We start from the raw sequence: 14,585 nt of genomic DNA, 5'->3' as shown, positions 1-14,585 counted from the left end.
CACTGGTGGAGTATTCGAAATTTATCTATAAGTTTCTAGTTTATTTTAATTTCATATATTCATAAGTGTAATTACATCCATAAAATCAATATATATATATATATAAATCCTAAACCTTACATACACAATTAATTAAAATAATTGAAATCAATCTATCATCTTCATACAAATATAATATCAAACCAACATCAAATAAATAAAAATAAATAAATAATAACAACAAGATAATCATAAATCAAGAAAAGTAGGTTTTTGCACTCACAATATGTTTTCGAAAATCAAAGAATCATTTGAAGAATTAATGAAACCACCAAAATAATAAAATAAAGTAATAATAATAATAATAATATAAATAAATAAATAAATATATAATGACTCATGAAAAAATTAACATCGCTACAATTACCATCATCATTACACCGATCATTTGCCACCACCATCTCCTTCTACGACCATGAATTCAAGGGCAATGGTATATTCTAGTTGAGGCTGGTCGACTATCACCACGAACTTCTTGTGGGTGTTAAGGCTTAATTTGTTTTCAGAAATAGAATTGAGGGGATTTATAGTGAGGGGATTAATAGTAAAGGGATTGTTAGTAAGGGAATTAAATCAAATTGTGTTTGTTTTGATAATAGTTGTTAGTGTAGGAATTGTTAGATTATTTTTATATAAAATAATAAAACAAATAAAAAAAATATAAAAAATTAAACATTAATGTTTAAAAAAAAATTCCCAATATGTAAAAAATTTAAAAAAATAAAAAAATTTCTAATACCACCTCCACCTCCTCCATCCCAATCCCATTTCCAACCTCCATCTTAATCCCCTCTACTATCCTAATCCCTTCCCCAACTCTACAAATAAACACAACACTAAATAACCTCACCTTCATCCTAATCTCCTCCCATCTATTACACCCCAAAACAAACGGGGCTTGAGGGTTTATGATAATTGTCAACCATTGTAAATTTGTGTTTGATCAAATGTAACTCATCACTGTACCTTCGGGTACATCCGATAAAATGTAACTCATCACTAGTAACAACAACGCCACCAACCCACGTGATAAAGGAGGGTTGGCTGTGTGGATAAATAATATTTGGGTGTTAAGGGAAAATGTTTGATTTGGGCAATTTGGTTACAAAGATAAATAAAGATATTAACTAAAACCGATAAATGTGCAAAATGGAACAGTCGTGCTAGGGAGCTCGAATTTGAGCCCCCCGAATCCCCCTAATTCAAAAACGACGTCGTTTTTGAATTATTTTTTTTTTTCAGAAGAAGAAGCGAAGGAAGAAGAAGGACTGGAGGGGGAAGAAGAAGAAGAAGAAGAGAAGGAAGGAGGAGGAGGAGGAGGAGGAAGAAGGACTGGAGGGTGCCAACAAAATCGGGGTGGAGGCGGAGGCGGGGGGCGGGGGCAGAGGCAGAGGCAGAGGCGGAGGCGACAACGGGGCTGCGACGACGAGCTGCAACAAGGCGAGACGGGCGACGATCAGGCGATGGCAGGCGACGATCGGCGGGCGGAGCTCCTCCTCTTCCCCTCTCTTCTCTCTCTCTCTCTCTCTCTCTCTCTCTCTCTCTTTCTCTTCTAAATTTCGGGCTATTTGGGGGGGAAATTAGGGGGAAAAAACATTTTCCAAAATGGAATTGGATTGCCTAGTTTGGTGTTCGGGCTAGTCGGGTTCATAATGGGTCCCATTTAATAATTTAAATTATTTATTTTGTCTAGTGTTTCACATATATATCATTCCAAGGTTTTGAAAATCGGACTAGACTGACCAGTTCAATCGGTTAAACCGTCAATCGATGGGGTTCCGGTCCAGATATACCTTTTAAACCATTCGAAGCTAAAAACCAATCTATTTAGAGATAATCGGGAAAATCGGCAGTTGAATCGACGAACTGGTCGATTCGGAACCAGTTCGCCGGGTTGATGGATCTAGAATTTTTTTTTTTTTATTTATTCTAACTTTTTTTTTCTTTCTTATTATATATATATATATATATATAAGAATATAAGAAAATTTTAATTGGAAACTCTCTTTCAAGGGTCTCTTCTTGTAAGGAATCTCATTAGAGCTTGAAATTATTGTGAAAGTCTCTACCTATTTATAGGAAAAAAAATTTCAAAAAAACTCATGAAATTCAGATGAGATTCAATCAAATGTATTGAAGAGAATATTGAAATTTTGATATCCCTCTAAAATTTTTGTTTTTTCAATCAAATTATTTAAATTAAAATCATATGGAGAGAATATTAAATATTTGATTTCCTCTTCCAAAATTAAAATTAATAATATTTTAAAATAAATTATTATATTTTTCAGTAAAAAAATATTAGGACAAATATTTAAGGTAATTTAATATTTTTAAATTATAATTTTATTACTTATTTAAATACAATTTTTATATATTTATTACGTCATGGTTCGATTCCAATTCAACTCGACAGTTGAATAGGTAACCCGTCAACCCGATTCCTTTTTCGGTTCACTCACCGGTTCGGTTTTTAAAACATTGCATCATTCATAAAAAAAAATTTAAATTTATTCAATAATTGTAATATATTTAATTTATCGCGTTTGTCACTAAAAAAAATAGTATATATTTTAAAATATAACTATCATTTTTTTTAACTAAAATTATAAATTGATTGCTATAATTATGAGATCAATTTAATTTTTTTAAATAATATATAATATTTAATAAAATAAATTATTTAAATGATTAAAACGAGACGGTAACAAACCTCACTTGATCAAAAAATTAAAATGCCAAAAAAATAAATAAATAAATAAAAAGATAATATGATCCAAAAAATTAAAATGCCGAAAAAACTGATTTTTAACTGTATTACAAAAATAGGCAAATCTAACCCTCATTTTCAGGATTCTAAAAAAATCATCAGTTATTACTTACACATAGAAAAAGTAAGTTTCTAAAAAAATTGTCAAAAGCAAAAGAAATATTACAAGAGTTCTTACAGTTTTCAGTAAGATTTAAATTTTTTAGTAAATTACTAATAGGTCATATTTTCGAGACTTATTATCCATTAAGTTATATTGACAAATTTATCAAGTGATAAATTTATTAGTCTCTTTTATTTTTATGAGCAAATTTACAATGACAAATTTATCATTTAGAATTTGTAAGTAAATAAATCTAATTAATAGCATTGATTGGTAAATGCCCCTAACCTTTTTGATAAGACATGTTAACACATGAAATGTATGCAAAATTAATTGGTTCAGAATAATATATATATATATATATTTTTTTTTTTTGTACAAACAAGATTTTACGACACACGCGATAACATGATAAATAATCATATCAAGTTAAGATTGTGATCCTCTCCATTACATATTTGTAATAGAGAGATTTCATTATGTCATTCAATAGTGAGTGTAGTGATCAACTTTAAGTTAAATTAATTATAAATTTGTATTCCTATTTTATAGTCCATAGATATGTGATAAAAATCTTCATTACATACATGGAATAGAGAGAATCGGAGTGCATCTGGTCATGCAACTAATAAATTTTAATGTCATTTATATTATTAAGTAAATAGGTAACACGTGTACATTTATATGACATGGACAAATATAACAAATGTATAGATATGTGATGTTTAGACAACTAGATAGATAGGTAAGTTTTGAACAGATAAGTATCCTTTTAGACTTATCAATGTCCTTTTGATAAAAAAAAAATATATATATATATATATATTTAAGTTTAGGCCTATTGGGCTAGAAGTTTTAGAAACAAAAAATGAGTGAGACCCCCACTAGGGGTGACCCCCACCACCATAGTGAATGCTAATTGGTCCAATTTTATTTTATTTTATTTTATTTTATTTTGTCCTCCTCTCGCTGTATCAGTTTTGTTTTAGAAATGAATCTCTGGCCAAAGTGTATTTTTTTAAATCTATTTTTTTCTCTCTTTTTTTTCTCCTAAAACTACAAACTAGTTTGACAAAAAATAAACATCATAAAAATATTTTACAATTTTTTAAATTATTTTTCTCCAAAAAAGTGAAAAAATCATATGAAATAATCAATATTTTTATTTTTTTCAATATTTTTCAGATGATTTTTTGAATAGAAACAAAACTTTAAAATTTCAATCAAACATGTGACTCCTTTCTCATCTAAATGTTGATCCGTAAATATTACTAGTTTTTAATGCAGCAAATGGAAGAAAAAAAAATGCAATAACACATAAAAGATTGTAAGATTTTATTAACGTCAACCTTTATAGTATATGGTAAAAAAATTTAAAAGATGAGTAATGCTACATATATTATGCATTTATATTACATTTTAATACGGTATAAATACATATTAAAGTAATTGTAATAAAAATTATACAATTATTGTAATTTTTTCTCTTGATGGTTAGGTTTACCTCAAATTCAAATATAAATTTTAGAAAATTTGAAAGGCTAGTGAGACTCACCATAGGTCTCATTTTCATTATCTACTTCGTTCATTTTATAGAGCATTCATTTTATATTATTAATATAAAAATTTAGGTTGAATCTAATAATCATAACACTTTCATTTTATCATGTTTGTGTCTAATAAGTTACGAATATCGTATCAATATAAATTTTTTCTATGACTAATATACACTTGAGTCTTACAAAATAACCGATTTAAATTATTAAAACATGACTAGTAGCCTCCACAAACTTCTCAATTTCTTTCAAATTCATATTTAAACTTAAAAAAAAATAGAAAAATAAAAAAATAAAAAGCTAACATTTTTAACATGTCTCTTCACAAAACCCAAAGTTATATTTGTCATTTAAAAAAAAAAAGAAAAAAAAAAAAAAAAAAAGGTGAGAGACAGCAATTACGGAAAGTGTGCAGGCCACTTTCCAACTATATATTATTATTTAGGGTAAATTATAAATAATTTCTTAAAATTTACTTAAAATACAGATTATCTTTATGATTCTAAAAATTAGAAATATTCTTTTACCAAAAAAAATTATTTAAAAGAATTAGTAGAAAAAAAATAAAATTCTTAATTATTTTTCTAGACAACAATAAAATTACATGAGTTGTTAATTAAAATATATTTATGACATTATTAAAAATTGCTAATTACTTGATGATTTATTAATAAAATGATCTATTATTATGAGATTAGAAATTTGAAAGGACAAGATATAATTTTTAGAATTACGTGAAACAATTTATATTTTAAATAAATCTTATAAAATATGTTTATAATTTATCATATTATTTAAAGAGGGACTTATTCAATGCCCATAGGGTGTTTATTTTAGTAGCACCTTTTATTTATATATATATATATATATAAATATCTAATACTGTTATCAAAAATTCTACACAATATTTGCACGAGTGTAGATCTTATATAGTGTGGGTCTTACACCTATTTAAGTATTGTATAAATTTTTTTATAATTTTTTTAAAAATCCCTAACATTACTCTTTTTAATTTATTAAAGACAATTAAATGAGCTCCAGCTTTATTATTAATATAGATCTCATTACTTTATATTTAATGATATACTAACAAAATTTTTGTACAAAAAAACTCCATGCATAGCCTTCGCTTAGGATGTGAGTTGACTTTTTGACCTTTTTAGCCTAGGGCTGAAAACCTCGTTTGAGATGGATTTTTTGACTTTTTTGACTTTTGTGAGAGAAAAAATGAAATAATTATGATTTGAATGTGACATTTTGTCTTATTAACTTTTTAGTCTATTTTGTATTTTTGTGACTAAAATAGCCAAAAAAGATATAGTAATGTAATTTCTTGTGATATTTTATTTTCAATCAAAACACTAATCACTATTCTTATAATTTCAATTTTTTATTTCAAATTAAAGGGCATCTCAACCTAAAGGACATCTCACTGCTTTATGCTTAAATTTGGAGTTTTTTTCTTTTTAAATATTCTAAAAACAAATTTAGAGAATTATCCTACTTTTCAAACTATTTGGGAAACTAATCTAATGTAATTTTAAATTGAAATTACATTTTCAACATGCAATTTCAACTTGAAATCATATGTTGAAAATGTAATTTTATGATGACATAGAGTTCACTAAGATATATTACATTTTCAATTTAAAATTACATTTTTAAAATGCGATTTCAAAAAGTAGATTAGTTTTCTAAATAGTTTGAAAAGTGGTTCAATTCTCTAAATTGTTTTTTTTTTTAGAATATTAAAAAAAAACTCCTTAAATTTGGGGTTGGGTTTTTTTAGTGAACCTTTTTGTTTTTGTTTTTGTTTTTTTTTCGTTTTTATTAAAAAATTTTAGAAGATTTAAATAGTTTTTCACTTTTGGATTTTATTCAACTAGATGGATGAGAGAAATAAATAAAAAAAATTGAAAACAATTTTAGAAAGGACAAAAAAAAGGGGTAAAAAATAGTTAATTTTTTAACTTTTTTTTTTATAAATCTTTAGTAAAAAAATTTAGAATTTTTTCAATTTTTTTTTAAACTTCTTTTTATTCATCTACATAAGATAGGCATGAAATTTTTTTTAAAAAAAATTGAAATTATTTTTTAAAAAAAAAACACTAAAGACAACAAAATCAAAAAATAATATATGTTTTTTAGTTGTATGACAAACAACCCATAATCATATGTTATCTAACACTCCGTTAAGATGGAGTAATTTTTTAAAAAATTGGTGAAAGAAATTATGAGAAAGAGAACTCTTTCATCATATTTGATTGAGTGAGAAATAATATAAATTAAGGTTAAGTTTGGTAAGTTGTCAAAAAGTCAAAAAGTTACTCAAAAAATTAAAAAGTTATCACTATTTATCAAAGTCAAAAATCACGGTTGCATAACTTTTAATCCTAATTTTTTCCTACACACTAATTTATATAATTTTTTAATACACATTTTTCTATAAAAATTCAAAAAGTTAACTCAAACATTCATATTTTTTCCTCAATTTTTTAGTCTAAAAAGACAAAAAAATATATTTATTTAAGACACCCCAAACAACCTCTAATAATAGGGTCCTAGTGCTGCTACGTCGGCCAACTCAATTTACTATTATTATGAGATTGAACTTTTTAGGTTCCCTATTTTAGATTTTACTTTTTCAGCTTCTAATTTAATTGTTTGTTAATTTTGTCTGAAGATTTAAAATTTTAAAATTTGAGTTAATTGTTGTGGATTGTGGATTTAATCAAGTAAGTTCTTATCCATAAATGACAAAAAAAAAATGAAAAAAAAAAAAAAAAGAGAGAAGAATATTAAGGGTTCGTTTGGGAGTTGGTTGACTTTTTGAGTGTTTAATTTTTTGGTTATTTTAGCTTAGGATTAAAAAGTCTCATTTGGGAAATGTTGTTTTGATTTTTTGTGAGAGAAAAAATGTAATAATTATGGATTTGATATGATATTTTGTCTTATTGAACTAAAAAGCCTATTTTATTTTTTTGTAACTAAAATAGCCGCAAACTCAACCCAACCTTTCTTCCCAAACGAAACCTAACTGATACTGTGGTGTAATTGGCTGAAAATTATTATTATTCTTTTATATTATAACTTTGAATTTTTGTTTATTTGTTTGTTTGTTTTTTTTTTTTTTAAATAGATGTATAAATTGTTAAATAATAAAGTAACAAGAAATTTTATGAATAAATTACATTGACATCCGTTAAGATTTGAAGAAATACAACAAGTTTTACAATTTTAATATAATTACATTGATTTTTTTAATAAGATTCAAATGATCAAAACTAATGTAGATAGTATGAAAATGTAAAAATAAATAAGATAAAATATATATTTTAATATGGAAAAGACGATAAATACTATTTTTTCTTTCATATGAATAACTAATTTATAATGAAAATAGAGTCAACTGTTATATGAATTAAAATCTTACAAGAGTCTAATCTAACTATGTTAAATTTGTAAAATTTATTATATTTTTTTTCCAAATCTTAACAGAGATAAGTGTCATTTACTCAACTTTTATCTTTGTAATTTTTCTAATTTCTTGGGTAAATTACAGTAAAACCCCCTTAAACTATTACACAATTATATTTTGCCCTCTAATATTTAAAAACTCAACAATTAACTTTCTCAAAGTTTATCTTCTTACAATTAACCATTTTTGTAATGATTATGTTATAAATTTACTGAAAATCTGATCATGTGTAAAGTATATGACACATTTATTAAATTTTTAACACAATATTAGAGAAGCTTCATTAACTGATAAGAGATCCCTTTTGACAGAAGAATGAAGCTCACGCAACAAATGCCTAGGATCAGGATGTGAACGATAGGGATCGTCATTCTATCCTTGAATAAGCCTTTGCTAGCCAACAAGAGCGGAAGAAAGAGCATTTGCCTTTCTTTCCGGGCATTGATTTCGAAGAACATCTTAGAGTAAGTTTTTGGTGCCCAATCTTGATCGACTACTTTGTCTCGAAGAAATACGGGTGACTTTCTCAAAAGCTCTTACCGCTCCATGGGCCTAGGCTACACGAAAGAGCAAATCCGGTGATCGTGTTTGAACTTTACCACTAAGATTAGAGAGATAAAGCAAATATAAAATTACCATATAAGATTATTATTTCCTAAAATAGTCAGTAACATATATTATTGTTATAAAAATTTAATAAATGTGTCATGTGATTTACTCATGATCTTTTTTGTTCTTTTTTTTTTGTGGATAAATTTTTTACAGAATTTTGATAAAAAAAAATTAACTGTAATAAGATAATATTTTAATAAAATTAACTATTAAGTTTTAAAGTTCAGATTGGCAAAATACAAATGAGTTATACTCTTAGAAAATTTATTATAATTTACTCTAATTTCTTTAAAACAAATGTTAAAATATCCCAAAGTCATCCAGAATTAGGGACTGACTGGCCTTGTTTGGGAAGTTGGCTATTTTAGGGTTCATTTGGGAAGTGGATTGACTTTTTGACTATTTTAGCCTAAAGCTAAAAAGTCTTGTTTGGGAAGAATTTTTTTGATTTTTTTGACCTTTTATGAGAGAAAGAATGTAATGATTATAGGTTGAATGTGATGTTTTGTCTTATTGGGCTAAAAAGCCTATTTTGTCTTTTTGTAACTAAAATAACCCAAATCCACCCAACCCTTCTTCCCAAAATTCGGTACGTTATTTATTTTATTTGTTTGATTGTGTGTCAATTTATTTATTGTACACATAAGATTGTTTCAACAATTTTAAGACAGATTCGAATTATTCTGTTTACATAATTTTTCGTTTGTTTCCCTTTCTCTTTCTTCTTCTTACAAAAATTATTTTCTGTGATTTTACAAAAATAATATTCTGGTTGGAAAACAAATAGTAGTAATATATTGTTTGATAGATAGTAGTAATATACTGTCTATTTTCTTTGACAACTAGTAGTAATATACTATTTGATAAATAGTAGTAATATACTGTCTATTTTCTTTGACAACTAATAGTAATATACTGGTGTCATTAACAATTCAGAATATTTATTTGTGAAGTTTGTCAGAAATTAATTTTGGTTTTCTTAAATATTTTCTAAGTGTTCATTAATTTAAAAATTCTGTTTTAGTTTTTTAATTATTGAAGTGTTACATAAATTTAATTTTCTGTGTTGAATTAATTTGGTTAAATAAAATTTTATTTTATTTCCAAATTAATTGAAAAATAAAAGTTACATTTCTTGCTTCTTTTATTTTTATAAAATTTAATTCTGTGAATTTGGATTAATTTTCTATGTAGTATAAAATTCTAAATATAATTTTTTTTATAATTTAGAATTCATGGCTACTGAAACAAATGCTCAAACGAGTATTGGCCGGTAAATCACGGTGAGAAGCCAGAGAAGTTCTCTAGAACTGATTTTAAAATATGGCAGCAAAAAATGTTGTTCTATCTTACAACTCTGAACTTGACTCGTTTTCTCCGTGAGAATGCTCCTACTCTGAATGAGGATGAAACTGACCGACAAGTGGTTGCTGCGGTCGATGCCTAGAAACATACTGATTTCCTTTGCCGGAACTACATCTTGAATGGACTTGACAACACAATATACAGCGTCTACAATCCTATCAAGACGGCAAACGAACTTTGGGAGTCTTTAGAGAAAAAGTACAAAACAGAAGATGCTGGCTCAAAGAAATTTGTGGTTGGCAAATTCCTAGACTTTGTGATGGTTGATTCTAGGACGGTTGTGACGCCCCGATTCTACACTATAGGTTGCAGTCAAGGGAAAGTCACTAGTGAGTTCTATGGTCAATAACCAAGTAAGATCCCAGATCGCCGGAGGAGTCAAATAGCCTCCCTTCTAAGTCCAGCTTTCTTAGGCAGCGCACTACCTTTTTGACAGATCTTACAAGGCATTGACACAAGGTTTCATAAGCAACGATAAGGTACATACATAGGATATAAATTAATACATAATAACCACAATTATACTTGATTAAAAGATTGTTCCATTACATTACATCCCAAAAAGAAAGTTTTAAACTTCATATGAGTCTTACAAAATAACAAAAAGGAAATTTTTGGTATTCCTAAGATAGCCAAAAGTCTTCAAATGTTTCAAGTTCGACATCTCCAGCTATGAGTTCCTCTTCGTCACCTGGCATAATACGCCGTGAGCTTTGAATGCCCAGTAAACACACACACACACCCAACCCCTTTTTCCCAGTCCAATACACAATCACAAAATATAACATCAAGTAGTAAGGCATGATACTCCAATAAATAAATAAATAAATAAATAATTAAATGGTTAAGTTAGATGTCAGTAAACTAGAAATCTCCCACAGAGATTCCGTCCTCCCAACCACAAGAATCGGACGCGGATTATTCGGTATGCCCCCTCTTTTGCTGCTTTGTTGCAAAACTAACCTCGGATGCCTACCAACGGTTATTACAACAAATTGGGTCTTGAATGACGAATTTTTTTTGTCCCCAAAGAACTAATTTCGTCACTATAGATATTTGTGAGGAAATATTTTCGTCATTGGTTTCGTCATTGAATGTTTGTCACTAAAAATCATTGTGAGGAAAAATAATTTCGTCACTAGTAAAATTACTTTAGTGACGAAAACGTTTGTCACCAACTAGGTAACATTTTCTCACAAAAAATCCTCGTTTTCATCACCAAATAATTACTCAGTACCGTATATATAACTTTGGTTGACGAAAAAATTTGTCACATCTGTTGATCATTGGTGACGAAATATATTTCGTGACAATAAGATGTATACATGACAAAATTTTTAGTCACCAAACTACAAAATCATACAGCGATAAATTTTGCAACAAAAAAATATTTACATTTCAATTTAAATTTTTATTTCACAAATATCCCTACCCATATCTCGATAACCTACAAAATGTACTAAAAAATCCACAAGCTACTATACACCACTCAACAAAATAATTCACTAAACAATTTATATTCTAAAACCAAAATATATCCATCAAACAAATTTAATAATAATCCATTAAGTATAACAAAAAAACCATCACAACTAATCCCAAAATTAACTATATATCAGTCCACAAAAAAAATCAACACTTGATCTTGATTTACAAGTAGAACTAGTATCAGTCCACAAAAAAGAAAAGAAAAAAATTCAACACTTGATATTGATTTGCAAGTATGCTTCCAAATGTCATCAAAAATCAATCTGCAAAAAAGAATAAAAAAATAAAACCATTAATATATTATCAATTACATCTAAACTCATATATAAATAATTTTATTTTATAAACGAATTTAGCAGAAATGCATTTTTTTTTTAAATTTGACTTTCATCTATCGTAAATCACAAAACAACAGCTAATCTAATTGGGAGGGCAAGTTCCAATAAGTTATATGAACACCTATGAACCTGCCAATATTATAAACAATTAAGCAATATGATGACTTTTATTGTCATATAAAATGGTTCAATGAACTTGAAAATTGGAAAGTTTCTAATCTACTAGTAATAGGAGAGAAAGGAAAGAAAAGGCAGAGACATAGGTTTCTGAACTGACTTAGAAGAGCTTCTAATCTTTAAACATAGGTTGTACACACACAATAACCAAAACCTCAACTAAATAGGGCTATCCCTGCAAACATAGTGGAAAAAGTCATCGTCCCATAAAGGCCAAATTCATTGAATCATAAAATAAAATTATCTGGCAGTTGGCCACTCTGGCAATTGGCCCCCATTTGAGATTGTTTGATTTTTTTTTTTCTTCAACTAGCAAGTTAAATAAGAATGATGATAGTAGAATCAACTTAAAAAATAAAAAAAATTAGAAGGGTAAGACACACAGATATAATAAACTACCAAAACACAAATTTTAAGGACTGTTAAACATGAAATGTACATGTAGTTAAGCAGAAACAAGGACACAAACTGAAAATGGCTGGAGATGGAACTTACAAGAAGCTGTCACTCCATTACTTTGACACATTACCTAATTAACAGCTATAAGGGATAGCAAGGATGCAAATAACTGCTATTATTCCTTAACAAGTGATTGAATTCTATATCTTTAATTGACACCTTATTGGCAATATATGAACTTGAGAAAGATAATATCAAAGCATCAACAAATGCCCTAAATTCCATCCGAAACTAGAAATTGATGAACTTAATCCAGTCAAATATTAGCAAAAAAATGATCTTATCAAAACCCAACAACCCTAATACAAGAATTAGAGTAACAAACAAACAGAGGATTCTAACGGGTCAACGCAAAACTATATTTTTTCTCATCAAACATTCTCACCCACAACCCCAAAGAAGAAAAAGAAAAAGAACAAAAAGTTAAATAAAATAGTGTCTAGACAAACAACAAGAATCAAATCTGATTTAATAAACAAAAAATTGTTGTTTTGTTCTTCGAAATGGCTCAAGCCAGCTTAGAAAACAAAAGAAGATGCTTTTTTATCTTCTTTATTAAGTGCCACTGAAGTGCTCCCTTGCAAAAGAAATCTCCTAAGCATAATCTTTGTATGAGTATTTAACTGTCTTAATTGCTCCATAATTTAGAAATGAGATGCTAAAGTTGAATGCTATGATTTGCTCTAAAATGAATTTGACTTTGGTTACATGGAATATAATGAAAACCTTCACAAGTATTGGAGAGGGGGTTGACAAAATATACTAATGAACACGAAGATATTTATGTGAGTCTACTAGATACTCCCTCCGTCCCAAAATAATGGTCCCTTTTGGGGAATCCAACTTTTTTTGGTAGTACAATTATTGTACTTTTAAAAAGTTAGTTTTCCAAAATAACCCTTTGATAGTACACTTTTTTGAGAATATCAATGTCATAATTGTACTTTTTATATTATTTATGAATTTAAAAGAAGGGCAAAATGAAAAATTTATATTATTTTTGTACTTGATTTTTGAAGAGGGACTAATATTTTGGGACAATGAAAAATGGAATAAGGGACTAATATTATGGGACGGAGGGAGTATTATTTCATGCATTTCACATTCGATACAGAAACAGAGACCACCACTTCCCAATTAGTGCCCTGTTACACAATTGATCTTGTGCATGTATTTTACTCCATGTTTTATACTTTAACTAACAAAAACTTCATTAAACAAGATCCAGCTGGTGCTTCAATTCAACTAAAGATTCTGATTGTCAAATAAAATTTCCCCTTTTTTTGGTAAGAATTCTGTGTGTTTAATACAGAACAAGGAGGTGTAACTAATCTGTGAGAAGAGATACATAGCATCAAGGAGCTGTAGCATTTTTCCTCTTTACTATTGCAATCATAGTATCAAATTTCAATTCAAATAACCAGAATACATGCAAATACATACACAATCAATGCCAAGATATACATGCAAATACATGCACAATCTCAATGGATTAGGGCTCTGCTCTGTTCTTTGAAACTGATTAAGTCTTGGAAATTGATAAGAGAGAAAGGAAAAGAGGGGGAAAGGAATCAAACCACTCAAATCAAACCCATTTATGACATCAAACCCATAAAACCCCAAAAATTAAACCACTTAAATCAAATCCATTTAAGAAATCAACAAAGTCAACCTCAAGAAATCATATATACATGTATAAGAACGAATGAAGATGGAAAGGACCTCACCACCACCTCACCTCGCCGCAGCTGCCAGAGTCGCCATCTACATTCGAGTTCGTCGTGCTCTCCTCTCTATTCGCCTCTCTCTCTTGACGGGGTAGGACTTTCTCAACAAATGGGAGAGACGGAAAAAAGTAAAAGGGAAAAATGAAATATCAAAACGGTGTCATTTGAGGCAATTTTTTGGAAAACTAGTAGCTTATATTTTTTGCATTACCACTCAATATCTCAAAATTATCCTTTTAAATTTGGTGACAAAATTATTTCCTTACTAAAAGTCTTAAAATATCAAAAATGATTAGTGACGAAAATATATTTCTCATTAATAATTTTATTATTGGTGAAAAAATTATTTCCCAACCAAAAAGTCTAAAAATATTAAAAATTATTGATGACGAAAATATATTCCTCACCTAATGGCATCAAAATATTAAAAATCATTAGTGATGAAAATATATTCCTCATTAATAATTTTATAA

The 14,585-nt window shown here is 27.9% G+C and overlaps 1 long non-coding RNA gene across 1 annotated transcript; it reads right to left on the bottom strand.

Annotated features, from left to right (window-relative positions):
• Positions 1 to 11,493: 11,493 nt before the first annotated feature.
• LOC114319480 (uncharacterized) lies at positions 11,494 to 14,184 on the bottom strand. Its single transcript, XR_003649446.2, has 2 exons — positions 14,113 to 14,184; positions 11,494 to 11,674 (listed from the first exon to the last, which is right to left on the bottom strand). It is a non-coding gene; the product is annotated as an uncharacterized LOC114319480 (long non-coding RNA).
• Positions 14,185 to 14,585: the final 401 nt, after the last annotated feature.

This window comes from Camellia sinensis, chromosome 7, assembly GCF_055761805.1.
Source record: "Camellia sinensis isolate YWXY chromosome 7, ASM5576180v1, whole genome shotgun sequence".
In the NCBI taxonomy this organism is placed as follows: Eukaryota; Viridiplantae; Streptophyta; class Magnoliopsida; order Ericales; family Theaceae; genus Camellia; species Camellia sinensis.
The sequence above is the reverse complement of the archived record's forward strand: the minus strand, read 5'-3'. Positions and strand labels throughout refer to the sequence as shown.